Genomic DNA, 18884 nt, shown 5'->3' with positions numbered 1-18884 from the left:
ATAAAATAAATAGAATAGATACGTACAAGTAAAATAAGTAGAGTAATAAATATATACAAACATATATACATATATACAGGTGCTGTGGGGAAGGGAAGGAGGTAAGACGGGGGGGATGGAGAGGGGAACGAGGGGGAGAGGAAGGAGGGGGCTCAGTTTGGGAAGGCCTCCTGGAGGAAGTGAGCTCTCAGTAGGGCCTTGAAGGGAGGAAGAGAGCTAGCTTTGCGGATGTTGGGAGGGAGGGCATTCCAGGCCAGGGGGATGACGTGGGCCGGGGGTCGACGGCGGGACAGGCGAGAACGAGGCACGGTGAGGAGATTAGTGGCAGAGGAGCGGAGGGTGTGGGCTGAGCTGTAGAAGGAGAGAAGGGAGGTGAGGTAGGAGGGGGCGAGGTGATGGAGAGCCTTGAAGCCGAGGGTGAGGAGTTTCTGCCTGATGCGCAGATTGATTGGTAGCCACTGGAGATTTTTGAGGACAATATAACAATAGAACAGACACAATCCCTACCCACAATGAGCTTAAAGTCTAGAGGGGGAGATAGACATTAATATAAATAAAATTACATATATGTATATAAGTGCTGTGGGTCTGGGAGAGGGGTGAATAAAGGGAGCAAGTCAGGGCGACACAGAAGGGAGTGGGAAAAGAGGAAAGGAGAGCTTAGTCAGGGAAGGCCTCTTGGAGGAGACATATCTTCGATAAGGCTTTGGGGGGGGGAGGTGGAAGGAAAGTGTCTGTCAGATATGAAGAGGGAGGGAGTTCCAGTTCCAGTCCAGAGGCAGGAGGTGGGTGATATATGTATCAATTTATGTACTTGACTACTTAAGCATTTATTCATCTATCTTTCAAATATCTTTTTCCACCTACCTGTAGATAAGTTTGCGCCTGTCTCCCTTGCTGAAGGCAAGGATTATGCATTTTTACCTCTATTATATTCTTCCTCAGGCTACGAACAGTGCTCTGAAAGCAGTACACTCTCAATAAATGCTATGGATTAACTGATGTCTTCTACCTCTTATATGCTCTCAAGCTCCTAGTGCAGTGCTCTGCACATAGCAGGTGCTCAATAAATATGGACTGAAAGGGCAGCTGCCATCTTGTGTTAGTTTAAAAACAACATTTATAACATTAACCGATGGTGGTGTTAAGTGCTAAATCATTTGTGCAAAGGTCTTCTAGAGTCTTAAAATGTCATGTTGCTTAAGGTTTGGTTTCAGGGCAACAGTTTCCTGTGCTCCCAGGATAACTAAAGAAAAGGGCAATATGTATCAGGAAAATTACAAAACCTCAAAAAAAAAACCACCTCTCCTCTCCATTAGTATTCTACTTACAACTGCAGGGTGGCTCAGTGGAAAGAGCATGGGCTTTGAAGTCAGAGGTCATGGGCTCAAATCCCAGCTCTGCCAATTGTCAGCTGGGTGACTTTGGGCAAGTCACTTCACTTCTCTGGGCCTCAGTTACCTCATCTGTAAAATGGGGATTAAGACTGTGAGCCCCCCGTGGGACAACCTGATCACCTTGTAACCTCCCCAGCACTTAGAACAGTGCTTTGCACATAGTAAGTGCTTAATAAATGCTATCATTATTATTATTATTACCATGAACTTAAACAGAGCTCCTATTTCAGCAACAAATAGTAGGACAGTATGACAGGAGATTGAAAAGGGGATTTAAAAAAAGTCAATGACCTTTCTTTCCTTGGGGCAAATTTTAAGACTACGCATCCCTAATTTTCTTTTCATAGTTATAGAACAACAGCTGACCATTACTCAATGGCATTTATTGAGCACTTACTGTGTGCAGAACACTGTACTAAGCACTCAGGAGAGTACAATACAGAGTTGCTAAACCTGTTCCTTGCCCTCAATGAGCTTACAGTCTAGAAGGGTAGGCAGGCATGAGTACAATTAAATGTTATGGATATGTACGGAAGTGCTGTGAGGTGGAGGGTGGGGTGAACATCAAGTGCTCAAAGGGTATGGATCCAAGCGCACAGACAAAGTAGGACAGAGAGGGCTTAATTGAGGATGGCCTCTTGGAAGAGATGTGACCTTAATTTGGCTTAGAAGGCGAAGAGAGTGGTGATCTGGCATATATGGAAGGGGAGGGAGTTCCAGGCCAGAGGGAGGACACAGGAAAAAGCTCAGTGGCGAGATAGCTAAGACTGGGTCACAGTGAGTAAGTTGGGGCTAGAGGAGTGAAGTGTGCTGGCTGGGCTGAAGTAGGACATCAGTGAGGTAAGATAGGAGGGGGCGAGCCGATTGAGTTCTTTAAAGCCAATGGTAAGGACTTTTTGTTTGACATGAAGGTGGATGGGCAATCACTGGAAGTTCTTGAGGAGTGGGGAAACATGAGCTGATTTTTTTTTAAGAAAAAATGATCTAGGTGGCAGAGTGAGGGATGAAGTGGGGAGAGACAGGCGGCAGGGAGGTCAGCAAGAAAGCAGATGCAGTAGTCAAGGCAGGATAGGTAGGATAAGTGCTTGGGATCAGCATAATGGTTTGGATGGAGAGGAAAGGGCGGATTTTAGCGATGCTGTGCGGGGAGAACCGACAGGATTTGGTGACAGAGTGAATATGTGGGTTGAATGAGAGATGAGTTTACGATGCCAGACCATGAATTCTGATGATCAAAAGCCAGCATTGCTCTGCTCTGACTTTCAATGGAGATATGTAATTACATAATTCCTCTTGCTTTTTACCAGACTGGACCATGCTTATTGCTATATATTTAAAGGGGTCTGTTTAAAACAAAAAATGATGGCATTTGTTAGGCATTTACTATGTGCAAAGTGCTGTTCTAAGCGCTGAGGAGGATACAAAGTGATCACGTTGTCCCATGTGGGGCTCACAGTCTTAATCCCCATTTTACTGATAAGGTAACTGAGGCTCAGAGAAGTTAAGTGACTTGCCCCAAGTCACACAGTAGACATGTGGGGGATCCGGGATTAGAACCCATGACCTTTGACTCCCAAGCCCGTGCTCTTTCCGCTGAGCCAGGCTGCTTCTCTAACCAAGTGAAGGTATGATGATGATGATGGTATTTGTTAAGCGCTTACTATGTGCAAAGCACTGTTCTAAGCACTGAACAATAACAACCACAAAACAGCATCTAAAAGCTCTCAACCTAAAATAAACATCATTATAAACACTGAGCTCAAGTCTCCCTATTTTGAAGGCTACACAGATTCAGCCCTGAGGTTTTGCATGGAATGTAAAGTATTGTGAACGTGTGTGAATCACCATGATCTGGTTTATGACATACAACTCTACATGTCCACAGTTACACTCTTCAATTAAACAGTGGCATTTACTGAAAACTTACTGTGGGTGGAGTTTTATTGTTATATTGTACTCTCCTAAGTGCTCAGAACAGTGCTCTGCACATAGTAAGCATTCAATAAATACGACTGAACAAATGCATGAGTCTACTAAGCACTTGGGAGAGTGCAACATCATCATCATCATCATCATCAATCGCATTTATTGAGCGCTTACTGTGTTCAGAGCACTGTACTAAGCGCTTGGGAAGTACAAGTTGGCAACATATAGAGACAGTCCCTACCCAACAGTGGGCTCACAGTCTAAAAGGGGGAGACAGAGAACAAAACCAAACATACTAACAAAATAAAATAAATAGAATAGATATGTACAAGTAAAATAAATAAATAGAGTAACAAATATGTACAAACACATACACATATATACAGGTGCAGTGGGGAAGGGAAGGAGGTAAGATGGGGGGATGGAGAGGGGGACGAGGGGGAGAGGAAGGAAGGGGCTCAGTCTGGGAAGGCCTCCTGGAGGAGGTGAGCTCTCAGTAGGGCCTTGAGGGGAGGAAGAGAGCTAGCTTGGCAGATGGGCAGAGGGAAGGCATTCCAGGCCCGGGGGATGACGTGGGCCGGGGGTCGATGGCGGGACAGGCGAGAACGAGGTACGGTGAGGAGATTAGACTTTTAGACTGTGAGCCCACTGTTGGGTAGGAACTGTCTCTATATGTTGCCAATTTGTACTTCCCAAGCGCTTAGTACAGTGCTTTGCACATAGTAAGCGCTCAATAAATACGATTGATGATGATGATGATGATTAGCGGCAGAGGAGCGGAGGGTGCGGGGTGGGCTGTAGAAGGAGAGAAGGGAGGTGAGGTAGGAGGGGGCGAGGTGATGGAGAGCCTTGAAGCCCAGGGTGAGGAGTTTCTGCCTGATGCGCAGATTGATTGGTAGCCACTGGAGATTTTTGAGGAGGGGAGTAACATGCCCAGAGCGTTTCTGGACAAAGACAATCCGGGCAGCAGCATGAAGTATGGATTGAAGTGGGGAGAGACACGAGTATGGGAGATCAGAGAGAAGGCTGATGCAGTAGTCCAGACAGGATAGGATGAGAGCTTGAACGAGAAGGGTAGCGGTGTGGATGGAGAGGAAAGGGCGGATCTTGGCAATGTTGCGGAGCTGAGACCGGCAGGTTTTGGTGACGGCCTTGGATGTGAGGGGTGAACGAGAGAGTGAAGTCAAGGATGACACCAAGGTTGCGGGCTTGTGAGACGGGAAGGATGGTAGTGCCGTCAACAGAGATGGGAAAGTCAGGGAGAGGGCAGGGTTTGGGAGGGAAGACAAGGAGTTCAGTCTTGGACATGTTGAGTTTTAGGTGGCGGGCAGACATCCAGATGGAGATGTCCTGAAGGCAGGAGGAGATGTGAGCCTGGAGAGAGGGGGAGAGAGCAGGGGCAGAGATGTAGATCTGGGTGTCCTCAGCGTAGAGATGATAGTTGAAGCCGTGGGAGCGAATGAGATCACCAAGGGAGTGCGTGTAGATTGAGAACAGGAGGGGACCAAGCACTGAACCTCGGGGAACCCCCACAGTAAGGGGATGGGAGGGGGAGGAGGAGCCTGCAAAAGAGACTGAGAATGAACGACCGGAGAGATAAGAGGAGAACCAGGAGATGACGGAGTCTGTGAAGCCAAAGTCAGATAGCGTGTTGAGGAGAAGGGGATGGTCCACAGTGTAACCAACCAACAGAATTGGTTGACAGCTCCCCAGCCCTCAAGGGCCTGGGTTCTAATCTTGCCTCCGCCCCATCAGCTGTGTGACCTTGGGCAAGTCACTTCTCTGGGCTTCAGTTCCCCCATCTGCAAAATGGGGATTCAATACCTGTTCTCCCTCCCATTTAGACTGTGAGTCCCAAGTGGGACCTGATTATCTTACTGATGACCAGCATTTAGTACAGTACTTGGCACATAGTAAGTACTTAACAAATACCACAATTATTATCATTATAATACTAGTAGTAGGAAATCAGCGAGGTGAGGAGACTGCTTTAAAGCTGACGGTAAGGCGTTTTCATTTGATGCAAAGGTGGATGGGCAACCACTGGAAGTTCTTGAAGGGCGGGGAGACAGTGTTTAGAACAGTGCTTGGCACATAGTAAGCGCTTAACAAATACCATCATTATTATGTGGACTTAATTTTTCTGCAGAAAAATGATCCGTGCAGCAGAGTGAAGTATGGACTGGAGAGACAGAAGGCAGGAAGGTTAGCGAGGAGGCAGAATAGGATAAATTCTTGGATCAGCTTAGTAGCAGTGAAGATGGAGAGGAAAGGGCAAAATTTGGCAATGTGGTGTAGGCAGAACCTATGGGATTTAGTGACATATTGAATATGTGGACTGAATGAGAGAGATAAGTTGAGGATGATGCCAAAGTTACAGGTTTGTGAGAGGGAGGATAGTGGCATTGTCTGTAGTGATGGAAAAGACACTTGAAAAATTTTGTTCTAATGTGCTTCTTTTAAAAAAATATGAAAAACCTGGGATGTTGAGAACATTATCCCTCAATTCCTATTGATGTTTTCCAAATTATATTCAACTACAGTGGTATTTGAGATTTTCCTGCACACTGCTAACGTTCAGCTTTCGGTCTAAGCTGGGGATTAAGACTGTGAGCCCCACTGATCACCTTGTAACCTCCCCAGTGCTTAGAAAAGTGCTTTGCACATAGTAAGTGCTTAATAAATGCCATTATTATTATTATTACTCTGAATGCCTAGTCAAGAGGTTTTTCTACTCAACTAGTGCTGATCCAGTTTTACTCTCAGTTTTGTGTATGCTTAACCCAAGACAACCTAGAAAACGTGATGATGATGATGATGATTATGGTATTTGTTAAGCGCTTACTATGTGCCAAGCACTGTTTTAAGCGCTGGGGTAGATACAAAGGTAATCAGGTTGTCCCATGTGGGGCTCATAGTCTTAATCCCCATTTTACAGATGAGGTAACTGAGGCACAGAGAAATTAAGTGGCTTGCCCAAGGTCACACAGCAGACAAGTGGCAGAGCTGGAATTAGAACCCAAGTCTTCTGACTCCCATGGCCATGCTCTTGCCACTAAGCCATGCTGCTTCTCTTTTCCCATAGACTGAAATGACCTGGGGCAGAATCACTGAAAGTCTCTGTGCCTCAGCTCCCTCATCTGTAAAATGGGGATTATCCCTGTAAGCCCCATGTGGGGACATGGACTGTGACCAACCTGATTATCTTGTAGCTACCCCAGAGTTTACAGTAGTGCCTGGCACACAGTAAGCGCTTAACAAATACCATTAAAAAAATGAATAAATAAAGCACACTAGTTAGGATCTGTTCTGGAACCAGCCCCAATATGACAGCCTGAAGTGCAGGTAAGTAAAAACACATTTTAAATCTTTTCCTGCCAATCACTCTCTTCCCCCTGCTTCCCACACCCTGAACTCACCATCTCCCCTTCCTTTATCTCCCAGGTCCCCCCTTAAAGCTCAAGTATTTATTTTTTAAGCTTTAACCAGTGCTGCAGTTGCTTCCACAGCAGCACCTCAGGCCCCACTTCCTGGTTTGAACCCAGTTTTATCTGCACCAGCGAAAGCTCTGGGACTGGGGACAGGGAGAGACCAGAGTGAGCTATGAGTTGTGAAAGGGGGCGTGGTGACTGCCTCAGTAAGTGTTGCTAGAGTTAAAATATAAGGGGGGAAAGAAAAACAGAGGATTTAGAAATGGGGGTGAGGCGGCGGGGAGACGAGGAGGAAATTGATGTACCTGTAGCCATTGATAATAACTATAGTGGTTGGGCGGATATAGTAGAAGGTGGTTGTAATGCTTCTGTTCCATATTTAAATAACGAATTGATAAGTGTTTATTGAGCCCCTACTAGGTGCAGAGCACCGTACTAAGCACTTGGGAGAGCCCTTATATTAATCGATTGTAATAATTGAGCTCTTACTGTGTGCAGAGCACTGTACTAAGCACTTAGTAGAGTACAGTATAACCGAGTTGGTAGACACATTCCCTGCCTACAATGAGCTTAGACTCTAGACGGGGAGACAGACATTAAGATAAGTAAATTATGGCTATGGACATAAATGCTGATGAAGGGGTGAATAAAGGGAGCCAATCCAAGTGCAAGGGTGACACAGAAGGGAGTAGGAGAAGAGGAAATGAGGGCTTAGTCAGGGAAGGCCTCTTGGAGGAGATGTGCATTCAATAAGGCGGGAGAGTAATATTCCATCTTGGCTACTGCATCAGTCTCCTTGCTGACCTCCCAGCCTCTTGTCTCTCTCTACTCCAGTCCCTACCACTGCCTAGACCATTTTTATAAGACTGCTCAGTCCATAGAGTCCCTGCTCCTCAAGAACCTCCAGCGGTTGCCCATCCACCTCTGCATCAAACAGAAACTCCGTACCATCGGCTTTTAAGGCACTCGATCAGCTCTCCCCTCACCAAACTCCTACTACAACCCAACCTGCAAACTCCGCTCCCCTCCCACCTACTCTTTACCTCGATCTCATCTATCTCACTGTTGATCTTGTATCTACCCCAATGCTTTGAACAGTGCTTGATACATTGTAAGTCCTTAAGAAATACCATTATTATTACAATATAACAGAATTGGTAGACATGTAGACGTGGTAGAGCTTGCAGTTTGGGGGGGGGGGATAGACATGTAAATCAGTTACACGTACATAAGTGTTGTGAGGCTAAGAGTAAGATGAAGAAAGGGTAGAAATCCCAAGTGCAAACCAAAGCAGAAGGGAGGGGGAGTAGGGGAAATGAGGGCTTAGTCAGGGAAGGCTCTTGAAGGAGGTGTTTCCTCTCTATCCAAACTGCTATCACGTTAATCCAAGCACATATCCTATCCCACCTCAACTACTGCATCCGCCTCCTCTGCTGCCTGGATCATTTTTCTACAAAACCGCTCAGTCCCTGTTTCTTCACTCCTCAAGAATCTCCAGTGGTTGCCCATCCACCCTCATCAAGCAGAAACTTCTTACCACTGGCTTTAAAGCACTCAATCACCTTGCTTCCTCCTACCTTACCTCTCTTGTTTTCTTACTACAACCCAGCACCTACACTTCACTCCTCTACCTCGATCTCGTTGCTGACCTCTCACCCACGTTCTGCCTCTAGCCTGAAATTCCCTCACTCTTCATATCCCACAGCCAATCACTCTCTCCATCTCCAGCTAATTAAAAGCATATCTCCTCCAAAAGGACTTGCCTGACTAAGCCCTCATTTCCCCTTTTAATTCTCATTTCTATGTTGTCCTTAGATTGGTACCCTTTATTTATCCTACAGCACTTATGTATATATATCCATAATTTATATTAATTCTGTCTCCCCCTCTAGATTCTACGGTCACGTTGGGCAGGGAATATGTCTACGAATTCTGTTATAAGGTATGCTCCCTAGCATTTAGTACAATGCCCTGTACACAGTAAGCACTCAATAAATACAACTGATTGACTGGGAAAGTGATGGTCAGAAATGGGGGCGTAGGGGTTTCCAGGCCAGAAGAAGGATGAGGGGGTGGGGTCAGCAGCAAAATAGATGAGATCAAGGTAGGTTGGTCTTAGATGAGTGAAGTGAGCATACTGGGTTATAGTAGGAAATCAACAAGATAGGCAGGGGCAAGGGTAAAGAGTTTCTCTCTGATGCAGATGTGGATGGGCAACCACTGGAGGTCCTTGAGGAGTGGGGAAACATGGATTAAACCTTTTTTAGAAAAACAATCCAAGCAGCAGAGGGAAATATAGACTGGAGTGGAGAGAGACAGGAGGCAGGGAGGCTGATGCTATAGTCTAGGTGGGATGCGACAAGTGCTTGGATCAACATAGTAGCTGTTCAGATTTCATTCACTCATTCAATCGTATTTACTGAGCGCTTACTGTGTGCAGAGCACTGTACTAAGCATTTGGTACACAGAAGCAGCGTGGCTCAGTGGAAAAGAGCATCGGCTTTGGAGTCAGAGGTCATGGGTTCAAACCCCAGCTCCGCCAATTGTCAGCTGTGTGACTTTGGGCAAGTCACTTAACTTCTCTGTGCCTCAGTTACCTCATCTGTCAAATGGGGATTAAGACTGTGAGCCCCACGTGGGACAACCTGATCACCTTGTAACCTCCCCAGCGCTTAGAACAGTGCTTTGCACATAGTAAGTGCTTAATAAATGCCATTATTATTATTATTACAAATTGGCTTGGAGAGAAAAGGGCAGTTTGTAGCGATGTTGTGAAGGTAGAACTGATAGGATTTGGTGACACTGAATATTTGGATAGAATGAGAGAGATGAGTTGAGAATCATGCCTAGGTTATGGGCTTGTGGGACAGGAGGGGGAACAGATATTGATTCCCCACTTTACAGATGAGGAAACTCAGGCCCAGAGATGTTAAGTGACTTGCCCAAGGTCACACAGCAGGAAAGTGGCAGAACTAAGATTAGAACCCAGGTCTTCTGACTCCCAGGCCCACTGTTGCTCAGTATGTGATAACTGGGAGTCTGATCATTTAAAAAATGGAACAAAATTATTTTCTGGAGGATTTTCCTTCTCCTCGGTGGGTCAAGTCTGGAGTTTCCTTGGGTAATGGGACATATGACCAGTTTTTGCTTCCCTTTTGTGTGCATCTCATCTTTCTTCTCAGTTCACTATCCAACTGCCTCATCAAAAATACTGTTATAATCACTAACATTTAGCAAGTGCTTACTATGTGTAAAGCACTGTACTGTGCTGGGAGAAACAGAAGGTAATCACTTAAACACACAGTCCCTATCCACTGTCTAAAAGGGAGAAAGACACAAAGAATAAGAATATATTGAGAGCTCACCTCCTCCAGGAGGCCTTCCCAGATTGAGCCCCCTTTTTCCTCTCCTCCTCCCCATCCCCCTGCCCTACCTCCTTCCCCTCCCCACTGCACCTGTATATGTTTGTACAGATTTATTACTCTATTTATTTTACTTGTACATATTTACTATTCTATTTATTTTGTTAATGATGTGCATCTAGCTTTATTTCTATTTATTCTGATGACTTGACACCTGTCCACATGTTTTGTTTTGTTGTCTGTCTCCCCCTTCTAGACTGTGAGCCAGTTGCTGGGTAGACACTGTCTCTCTATGTCGCCAACTTGTACTTCCTAAGTGCTTAGTACAGTGCTCTGCACACAGTAAGCGCTCAATACAACTGAATGAATGAATATATTACAAACAACAATTAGATAAACTTAACATTGGATTCTGGACTGCTTAATTTTATTAAAAATAGGCAAGTAAAACAATATTTGGAGGACACAGTTCTCTGCCACTTGACTGCACCTGGCAGTGTGGCTTAATGGAAAGAGCACGGGCTGGGGAGTCAGAGAACCTGGGTTCTAACCTCAGGTTTTGCCAGTTACGGCATCTATGCACTTATTCACCCCAGCGTCAGCTTTACAGTACTATGTTCAGAGCTGTAATTAATTTAAATGTCTGTCTCCCCCTCTAGAATGGAAGCTCCTAAGAGGCAAGGAACGTGTCTACCAAGGAACACTGCTTAGAGAAGCAGCGTGGCTCAGTGGAAAGAGCCCGGGCTTTGGAGTCAGAGGCCATGGGTTCAAATCCCGGCTCCACCAATTGTCAGCTGTGTGACTTTAGGCAAGTCACTTAACTTCTCTGTGCCTCAATTACCTCATCTGTAAAATGGGGATTAAGACTGTGAGCGCCCCCCGTGGGACAACCTGATCCCCTTGTAACCGCCCCAGCGCTTAGAACAGTGCTTTACATATAGTAAGCACTTAATAAATGCCATCATTATTATTATTATTACCAACTCTGCAGTGTTGTACTCTCCCATGCACTTAGTATAGTGCTCTGCCCATAGTAAACTTTCAATAAATATCATTGATTACTCAACTGCTGGGTGACCTCTATATCATTGCTTAACTACTGTGTGACCTTGGCCAAGTCACAACTTCTCTGTGACTCTATTTCCTCATCTGTAAAATGGGGATTCAAGACCTGTTCTCCCTTTCCCTTAGACCGTGAACCCCATGTGGGACAGGGACTGTGTGCGACAATTATCTCTTATTGGTTCTCTCATATCAATTATCTCATATCAATGGCATTTATTGAACATTTACTGTTGGCAGAGCACTGTACAGAGTTGGTAGCCTTGTTCCCTGCCCACAATCTACCCCAGCGTTTAGTACAACATTTGGTACAGAGTAAGCACTTATTTACTACAATTCCCTTCCCGTCAGTTTCTCTGGAGATCTCCTGCCTCCTCTCAAAAGTCACCCTCTCCACCTGTGTATCTGACCCCATTCCTTCACACCTTATCAAAACTCTCACCCCCTCCCTTCTTCCCTCCCTAATAGCCATCTTCAACCGTTTGCTCTCCAATGGCTTCTTTCCCACTGCTTCCAAACACGCCCACATCTCCCCATTCTAAAAAAACCCTCCCTTGACCCCACAGCTCCCTCGTTATTGCCCTATCTCCCTCTGACCTTTCCTCTCCAAACGCCTAGAGTGAGTTGTCTACATCCATTGTCTCAAATTCCTCTCCTCCAATTCTCTCCTCGACCCCCTCCAATCTGCCTTCTGAAGTCTTTACTCCTCAGAAACCGCCCTCTCAAAGGTCACCAATGATTTCCTTCTTGCTCAATCCAATGGCCTCTACTCCAGCCTAATCCTCCTCAACTTCTCAGGTGCCTTCCATACTGTCAACCACCCCCTTTCTCCTGGAAATGTTATCCAACCTTGGCTTCACTGACTCTGTCCTCTCCTGGTTCACCTCATTTCTCTGGCCATTCATTCTCAGTCTCCTTTGCGGGCTCCTCCTCTGCCTTCCACCCCCTAATTGTGGGGGTCTCTTCAGGTTCAGTTCTGGGTCCCCTTCTGTTCTCCATCTACACCCACTTCCATGGAGAACTCATTTGCTCCCATGGCTTCAACTACCACCTTTATGCCAATGATTCCCAAATCTACATCTCCAGCCCTTATATATCTCTCTATCTCCCTCTCTCTCTTCCCTCCCTCCCCTCCTTTCAGGGCATCTCTTCTTGGATATCCTCCTGTCACCTCAAACTTAACATGTCCAAAACAGAGCTCCTTATCTTCCCACCCAAAACCCTGTCCTCCCCCTGACTTTCCCATCACTGTAGATGTCAACACTATCCTTCCTATCCCACAACCCCTTAACCTTGGCTCCTAACATTCAACCCACATACTCAATCCATCAATCAATCCTTCATAAAAATCGCTAAAATCTGCCCTTTCCTCTCCATCCAAACTGCTACCTCATTAATAAAATCACTCATCCTATCCCACCTGGATGACCACATCAGCCTCCTTGTTGACCTCCCAGCCTCCTATCTCTCTCCTCTCCAGTGCATACTTCACTCTGCTGCCCAGATCATTCTTCTACAAAACCGTTCAGGACACATCATCCCGTTCCTCAAAAAACTCTAGTGGTTGCCCATCCACCTCCAACAAAAACTCCTCACCATTGGCTTTAAAGCACTCAATCACCTTGCCCTCTCCCACCTCACCTCGCTTCTCTCCACCTACAACCCAGCCTGCACACTTCGCTCCTCTAGTGCTAACCTTCTCACTGTGCCTCATTCTTGAATGTCTTCCCGATGACCCCTAGCCCACATCCTGCCTCAGGAATGCCTTCCCTCCTCAAATCTGATGGTTAATTACCACCCCACCCACCCCACCCCTTCAGAGCCTTATTGAAAGCACATCTCCTCCAAGAAGCCTTCCTAGAATAAGCCCCACTTTTCCTCATCTCCCATTCCCTTCTGTGTCACCCTGACAGGCTCCCTTTGCTCTTCCCCTCTCCCAGCCCCACAGCACTTACATACATATCTGTAATTTTATTTTATTTATTTGAATTGATATCTGTCTCTCCGCTCCCCACCTCCAGACTGTAAGCTCATTGTGGGCAGGGAATGTGACTTTATTGTTATAATGTACTCTCCCAAGTGCTTAGTACATTGCTCTGCACATAGTAAGCACTCCATTCAATCATATTTACTGAGCACTTACTGTGTGTAAAGCACTGTACTAAGTGCTTGGGGGAGTACAATATAACAACAGACACTTTCCTGCTCATGACAAGCTCAAAGTCTAGAATCCGACAATGAATGAATGAATGAACAATTATTAAACTGACTGATGAAGACGACAGCCAATGTTCTAACAGCTGGGGGAGACAGGTGTGGCTCCCACAGTGTTCTGCCTGGGAAGGGAAGGGAATCCAGCTAGGTCTGAATTGATGCTGTTGTTGGATATCTCAAATTAAGCAACTTTACCTTAACACTAATAGCTATGTATACCAGCATGTTAATGTGATGTTGAACTTTCATTTAGCCAATTTCATCACTTGCTTGTACTGCAATGTTACTGAACAAATGCTTGCCATGCCTTATTATTTTATGTGAACCATAAATTACTCGAATAAATCAACTCAATAATTACTGCTTGAATCAGATAATAATAATAATAATAATAATGGTATTTTTAAAGTGCTTACCATGTGCCAAACAGTGTTTTAAGCACTGGGGTAGATATAACGTAATCAGGTTGGACAAATCCCTGTCCCACATGGGGCTCACAGTCTCAATCCCCATTTTACAGATGAGGTTACTAGCACAGAGAAGTTAAGTGACTTACCCTAGGTCACACAGCAGACAAGTGGCAGAGCTGGGATTAGAACCCAGGACCTCTGACTCCCAAGCCCAATTTTTTAAACATGAAAAATCCCTACCTGAATTAAGATCTAGGTCACATTTTCCTAGTTTGTTGATCAAAGTGACAGGATTGAGAATATTTGGGGTCTGTCGTATTCTCCCAAGCACTTAGTTCAGTGCTGTGCATGTAGTAAGCACTCAATAGAGAAGTAGTTTGGCCTAGTGGACAGAGCACAGGCCTGGGAGTCAAAAGGACCTGGGTTCTAATCCCAGCACCAACACTTGTCTGCTGTCTGACCTCGGGCAAGTCACTTGATTTCTCTGTGACTCAGTGACCTCAACTGTAAAATGGGGATTAAGACTGTGAGTCCCATATGGGACAGGGACTGTGTCCAACCTGATTATCTTGTATCTACCCCAGCGCTTAGAACAGTGCTTGATGCACAGTGCTTAATATCATTATTATTATTGTCACTAATAAAGACAATAGATTGACATTGAAATCAAATACACCTACCCTTTTACCTCAAAGGTGAGTTTCATCTGACCCTTCAATAAATTTTGGCTCTAACTGCACATCATAATGGTTTAAAACAGATTTAACACTGGCTTTAGGGGCACCCATGCACATGTGATAATTCATTCAACTGGATAGTCTTTACTGAGTGCATGACATTTTATTGATCCAGGAGCAGAAGCAGAAACCTAAACACAGCAAAGGTGCACTTATTCTACTACATCCTGATGTAAATGCAATAATAGAAATTATTGACGGCCACAGACACATCCCTGAAACTTACTTTTAGGCCTGCTTTCAGAAAGGCCGGAATGAACTCCACTCTCACAATATCATAGCTAATAACTTTAGCGACCGTTCCAAAGAAAGTTTCAGCAGAACTGGCCTTCTGATTTTTCTCAAAGTCATGGGGAACAGAGTTCCCCATTCAATCGTTTACTTAGGAAACACAGCTATACTTACTTTGCAACAGAAAAAATATTTCTCTTTGACATAAAATATACTCTCACGATACTTTTTCTTTTGCTCATCAAGGAGCCCCAGAGTCAAGAGTAGAGACGACTTAATTATTTTAGTGCAGACATTAAAAAGTTATTGACATTGGATGAGGGCACTACCATGACATAAGTATCAAAGGTATTCCAAACACGTGGTAGGTAAACATTAAAGAAGGCGTAGCAGGCAAGGGTCTTGATAGCTCCCAGTCTGGTACCACCTGGACAGTGGTTTTGTTCTGTTGTTATTACCACAGTAATCCCTATTTCCCTGTAACATGAAGGAAAAATGATACTAAGTCATGCCCAAAACAAGGAGCGTGAAGACTGCCCAGACAGGACTTTTGCTGCAACTGCACATTGCATTGCTCATTTTCACTTGGGAAATACAGAAAGATATACTCTGTATCTCTTCCAGAAGGCTTTAACAAAATCAGCTGCATGGAATAGATAAAATTAAAACAGGAGTCCAAGTAGTCACGCAGACATATTTCAAAACCCGATTTCTTTGTACCTTACTGTAATTCTGCCTTTACCCTACCCTGTAGGTAAGTGAAAGAACACAAACAAGTGAGTTCTGGGAGAAACTTTGTGGAAACAAGCAAAACAGTGACAGTGTTCTACTCTTCCTACCCATACCCTAATGTTTTACAGGGTGTAGCCCAGGCCCAAATGAAAAAACCACCACCAAAAATACTACAAATTTTTTAGATTTAAAACATTACTTAAAATGTTGGGTTTAAATCCTGTGTTCATGAGGGAAATACCCAGGTAGAGTACCTATAAAACTGCCCCAAATTATTACTTGCTTTTTAACCAGCCAGCTCTGCCACACTAAAAAACCCCTCACAAGACAATTTATGAAGTGACAGCTGCAGCAACAAAGCTTTGCTTGGTCTGGGGGTTTTGTCCTCTCAGCTTTAGGGAGGAGAAAGCATACTGCATTTCATTACAACTTGGTGAAATTATAAATAATCCTTTGGCCTTCCCAGAGCCCCCTTCTCTTTTATAGCCTCCACTTCAGAAATTAGTTGAATTACATGTAGGGAAAACCAACCCAGTACAATTCAAATCTCTTACACATTTCTTATTTAAGAGGGGAAAACACTGCAACATAAAATCAAGTTTAATGTGCAAAGGGCAACTGTGTGGCTCCATAGAAAAAGCCTGGGCTTGGGAGTCAGAGGTCATGGGTTCTAATCCCAGCTCCACCACTTGTCAGCTGTGTGACTTTGGACAAGTCACTTAATTTCTCTGTGACTCGGTTACCTCATCTGTAAAATGGGGATTAAGACTGTGAGCCCCATGTAGGACAACCTGATTACCTTGTATCCCTCCAGCGCTTAGAACAGTGCTTTGCACATAGTGAGCGCTTAACAAATGCCATTATTGTTATTATTATTATAAAGACACTCTTTAGGTGCAAAATCAACGGCCTTCAAGGACAGGGGTTCATATCAAGCACATCCTGACAAGGGCTTTTTGTGGGTGATGGATCCTATGGGTAACTAATATCACCATACTCTTCTGGCCAAAAATCTCATCTGTAAAGAACGCAGCTGCTTAAATAGTTTTCTCTCTTGGAGAGGAATGGTGGAAAGAGGCCCACTGCTATGTATCCCTCTGGAAGTAACAACTAAGATCTGCCTGGCACTTCCTAGATGCAGTCTGCTTGGAGCTTTAATTCCATGTTAGACTACAATAGCTAGACACAAATTTTAATTGGGGTAGCCAAATACATTTGATACATCAGAAGCTTTTGACATACTCAATATAAATTCATTCGATTGTATTTATTAAGCACTTGGGAGAGTACAATATGACAATAATCAGTGACATTCCCTACCCACAACGAGCCCACTTTTTTTAAATATCAGCTTGGCAAAGTGGCTAGAGCATGGGCCTGGGAGTCAAAAGGTCATGGGTTCTAATCCCGGCTCTGCCACTTGTCTGCTGTGTGACCCTGGGCTAGTCACTCCACTGGGCCTCAGTGACCTCATCTGTCAAATGGGGATTGAGACTGTGAGCCCCACACGGAACCCGGACTGTGTCCAACCCGATTTGCTTGTATCCACCCCAGTGCTTAGTACAGTGACTGGCACATAGTAAGTGCTTAAGTACCATAATTATCATTATTATTACTCAAAGAGCATTTATGGATTTTCAGCACCGAGAACCCATCTTCTCTGTAGGTGCATCCTGCAGGTCAGTGGATTTTAAGAAAGTCAGAATCATGTTCAAGTTCTGGCTAAGTTTTACCACCAAGAATCTTCTTAGATCAGGGGCAATAACTGAGAAAAAAACAGTGTAGGGGCCATAATAGTAGTAATTATGGTATTTGTTGAGTGCTTACTACGTGCCAAGTACTGTTCTTCGTGCTAGCCGTCACCTTGAACCAAATTCTCTTTGGGAAATAGGGCTTCTGGTGACATTTACAAGGTTCCCAACCCCCCTCTCCCAACCAAATACCAAGGCCACCGAAGCTTTCTAAAGTTCTTCTGGGTCCCCACCGTTTCTGTCCCTCTAGACTGTGAGCTCATTGCGGGCAGGGGATGCGCCTGTTTCATGTGGTACTGAATTCTCTCAAGCGCTTAGTACAGTCCTGTGCGTAGAGTAAGTAAGCGCTCAATTAAGACGGCTGAGTGAATGCATTTTTAAGCGTGTTTTTGTTGTTGGTTTTGATTTTAATGCAGCCTGAGTTGTCAAATCTGAGGCCAAGGCCTGCAACCTTCCCTCCTCAGACAGGTGCTCTCTCGACGAGAGCAAGTTGGGGAACAAAACGGAGCCCCTCCTCCACCCTGCCTCCCATCGAATGCAAATGACTCTATGTGTGTGTATGTGTGTGTGTTACACATGTGTTCCGGGAGGGGGGAGGAGTGGAGGGGAAACAAGAAATGCCAAGGGCAGCTCCAAGGGCCCCGGCCAAAGGGAATGCGAAGAGCAGCAGCAGGAATGGTACCACCAACAACGGGAAGGAACAGGCCCGACAAACTGCCTAAATACGAGAACTATTCCCCCAGAGAGAGAGAGCTGGGGACGGAAGGGGTCCTGGGGCTTCAGTCCCTTCTTTCCCCCGGGCCCGGTCCCGCTCCGTCCCTCAACCGACCTGTGGGTGGCCGTTCTTACCGCTACCCCGGGGGCCTCAATTTCCGAGTCCGCCGTCTGGCCCGCAGCGCAGCGCCGGCCCCAGCCCCACCACCGGCGGCCCGGATACAGGGCGGGGGAATGGGGCCGGAAGACAACGGGCGGGAGGGAAGGCTCTGCGCAAGCGCCACATTTTTTCGGCCCTTCCCCCTGTCGGTCAGAGAGGGGTGGGGCGAGCAGGCCGGGTTGACCTTTGACCCCGCAGCTGCGCCTCAGACGGAGCGGGTAGGGCTGACGCTGGCCTTCCCTCCGCCGCCCTTCACGCAAATGACTCCCCGAAGGACAACAGGACCACGTTCTCGGAAAACGAACTGGCTAGCTCTTCCGTGGTATTTAATAATAATTAGGGTACTTGTTCACCGCCCTGGTACTCTGTGCCAGAGTATGAGTCAAAGGACCTCCAAAGAGAAGCAGCGTGGCTCAGTGGCAAGAGCCCGGGCTTTGGAGTCAGAGGTCATGGGTTCAAATTCCGGTTCCGCCAATTGTCAGCTGTGTGACTTTGGACAAGTCATTTCACTCTTCTGCGCCTCAGTTACCTCATCTGTAAAATGGGGATGAAGACTGTGAGCACCCCATGGGACAACCTGATCACCTTGTAACCTCCCCAGCGCTTAGAACAGTGCTTTGCACATAGTAAGCGCTTAATAAGTGCCATTATTATTATTATTCTCTGTGCTTCAGCTCCCTCATCTGCAAAATGGGGATTCAGTACCCATTCGATGCCCTACTTGGGCTGGGGGAGATACAAGGGAATCGGGTTGGAC

The 18884-nt window shown here is 45.6% G+C and overlaps 1 protein-coding gene across 3 annotated transcripts in view; it reads right to left on the bottom strand.

Annotated features, from left to right (window-relative positions):
* Positions 1-18183, bottom strand: part of ARHGEF18 (Rho/Rac guanine nucleotide exchange factor 18) — a 68132-nt gene extending 49949 nt beyond the window's left edge. For 2 of the 3 annotated variants that reach the window (XM_038771999.1, XM_038772001.1), the window contains exon 1: positions 18083-18183. The gene's annotated coding sequence lies outside the window, so the exon portion shown is untranslated. The remainder of the gene's footprint in view (positions 1-18082) is intronic. The other variant, XM_038772000.1, reaches the window with a different exon arrangement.
* Between the last annotated feature and the right edge of the window lie 701 nt (positions 18184-18884).

Source organism: Tachyglossus aculeatus, chromosome X1 (genome assembly GCF_015852505.1).
Source record: "Tachyglossus aculeatus isolate mTacAcu1 chromosome X1, mTacAcu1.pri, whole genome shotgun sequence".
NCBI lineage: Eukaryota > Metazoa > Chordata > Mammalia > Monotremata > Tachyglossidae > Tachyglossus > Tachyglossus aculeatus.
Note: the sequence above shows the minus strand (reverse complement) of the source record. Positions and strands in the feature narration are given on the sequence as shown.